The 2,795-nt window shown below is 39.2% G+C and overlaps 1 long non-coding RNA gene across 1 annotated transcript in view; it reads left to right on the top strand.

The window, feature by feature from the left end:
- Positions 1-2,190: 2,190 nt before the first annotated feature.
- The window catches only part of LOC104953569 (uncharacterized), a 20,545-nt gene continuing 19,940 nt past the window's right edge, over positions 2,191-2,795 (top strand). The window contains exon 1 of the long non-coding RNA XR_799238.1: positions 2,191-2,201. This is a non-coding gene — a long non-coding RNA (uncharacterized lncRNA). The remainder of the gene's footprint in view (positions 2,202-2,795) is intronic.

Genomic DNA, 2,795 nt, shown 5'->3' with positions numbered 1-2,795 from the left:
TACCATGCACTTTAAAAACATAGAAATATAATTAAAGGGAAATAATAATGGGGATAATATTTCATCATAATACATATCTTTGTTTTAATTAGAGGTTGCGTATACTGTATAATGGTCAGGTATCTAACCAAAGGTATGGCAAACCTTACATCATTTCTGTTCAAATTGGCAAATAAAAATGTACATTAATGCAAACGTTTAATGTAAACCAGAGCCGAAGTATCATCTGAAGAATTTGCTGCAAAATACTGCTTTTTACTAAACCATGTTATATTAAGTTTGCAGAATATAACCTGAAAAAGTTCCACCTTCAATGCAGTGTTCACCTCGATAAAGGGAATATTGCCAATTACAATGACGAACAAAACCAATCATTCACATTTCATTTTTTTGTCTCCATACCAACTGTACAACTGAGTGTATAAGTAACAGATAATTATCTTCAGGGTACAGCATGAGTTCTGAAAGTGCCTCTCTAATGGACTGAAACGCCCGGCCCCATACTGACTGACATGACTGATACCGTGTGTTCCTGGTCCGATGGCCGTCTGACAGAGCAGCTAACTGACTGATGGACTGACTCGCTGACTGACTAAACAACCAAAGACCTGAGGATCGGACAGATTGACTATCAGTATAGCTTTAGTCCAAGGGAAGCCGCCATGTGTATCCATGCCACGAGCGGGCTGAGTGACCAGCGGGTTAATAGCATGACCTCCTATTTAATACTGAAGAGTGCGGGGGGGAGGGCTACAATGAGAGATGATGACAGAGGAAGGGCTGAGGGTATGCATGACGAGCAAAAAGAAGATGGATTTTATATCACAGAGTGAATGAGAAGAAAAACACACATGGGGTGAAAAGAGCCCACATTGTTCTAACATATGGTATTCAAATCGAGCATCTATCAGTCAGTGCTCATAACCCTGTTTTATCTGATCACTACTTATTAACTTTTGGTGTTCTGTTATTAGACTATAAGCCACTGCATAAGAATGCCTACAAAAGAAATCTATCAGATTCTGCTGTAGCAACATTTGTGGAAACAATTCCATCAGTGCTTAGCTCATTAACATCTCACAGTCCAAGGGAGGACTCCTTTACTAACCTTACGCCCCCCCAAATAGATCATATGATTGATAGTGTTACAGAGGCGCTAAAAATAACACTGGACTCTATTGCCCCTTTTAAAATTGAGAAAATTAAACTAAGAAGACTAGCTCCATGGCATAACAATGAAACACGCATAATAAAGCAGAGGACAAGGCAGCTTGAAAGGAAATGGCGCTCCACCAAGCATGAAGAATTTCGGTTACTCTGGCTTGATAACCTTAAAAGATATAAGGCAGGACGCACTGCCAGAGCAGCTTATTATTCCTCCCTAATAGAAGAAAATAAAAACAATGCCAGGTTTCTTTTTAGTACAGTAGCCAGGCTGACCGAGAGTCACAGCTCCATGGAGTCTTCTATTCCTACATCCATCAGTAGTAATGACTTCTTTAATGATAAAATTATAACTCTCAGGGACAAAATAAACCACCACCTACCCTTAGCCAGCACTGAATCACCCTTAACACCGGACATATACTTAGAGTGCTTCTCTCCTATAGACCAAAACCAACTCAATTCAATTATTTCATCCTCGAGCATCTACCTGTATCTTAGACCCTGTTCCATCTAAGCTGTTCAAGGAAATTGCACCCCTAATTCCTACACCTGTATTAAATATGATGAATATATCTTTACTGTCAGGCTATGTTCCACAGTCATTTAAAGTAGCTGTAATTAAACCTATTGTAAAAACAAACCTTGATCCTGAGGTTATGGCCAACTACAGGCCAATATCAAACATTCCCTTCCTCTCAAAAATCCTTGAGAAAGCAGTGGCCTCACAATTGTGTGCATTTTTAAATACAAATTGTTTATTTGAGAAATTCCAGTCAGGTTTTAGAAAACATCATAGCACAGAGACAGCACTGGTTAAAGTCACAAATGACCTGCTTTCTGAATCTGATAATGGACTTGCCTCTATCCTGGTTCTGTTAGATCTGAGTGCTGCCTTTGACACTATTGACCATAACATACTACTCCAAAGATTAGAGCTTTTGATAGGTATAAGAGGAACTGCACTAAGCTGGTTCAGGTCATATCTATCAAAACGGTCTCAGTTTGTCAACGATGAGTCCTGAATACAAACTACAGTCAGTCATGGAGTACCGCAAGGGTCTGTATCGTTGGACCCATCCTGTTCATCATATGCTACCATTGGGCAATATCATAAGGAACAACTCCATACATTTTCATTGTTATGCAGATGATACACAATTGTATCAATTAAACCAGATGTACAATTTCCATTAGTTAAACTGCAAGGATGCCTCACAGACATAAAGACATGGATGACCAGCAACTTTCTATTATTAAACTCTGACAAAACAGAGGTCATTATACTAGGCCCCCAGCACCTTCGGAACGAACTGTCCAACAACATAATTTCTTCGAATTGTATTACCATGACCTCCAGCACCACGGTAAAAAATATTGGCGTTATTTTTGATGAGGATTTGTCTTTTAAATCCCATATAAAGCAAATTTCAAGGACTGCCATACTTCCATCTACGGAATATTGCAACAATCAGGCACATCCTAAATCACAACAATGCAGAAACACTAATCCATGCTTTTATCACCTCCAGGCTGGATTATTGCAATTCCCTTTTATCAGGCTGTCCAAACTCATCATTAAAGACCCTTCAATGCATACAAAATGCTGCAGCACGCGTTTTAACAGGAAC

Source organism: Notothenia coriiceps, unplaced genomic scaffold (genome assembly GCF_000735185.1).
Source record: "Notothenia coriiceps isolate Sejong01 unplaced genomic scaffold, NC01 NC01_scaffold00022018, whole genome shotgun sequence".
Taxonomy (NCBI): Eukaryota; Metazoa; Chordata; class Actinopteri; order Perciformes; family Nototheniidae; genus Notothenia; species Notothenia coriiceps.
Note: the sequence above shows the minus strand (reverse complement) of the source record. Positions and strands in the feature narration are given on the sequence as shown.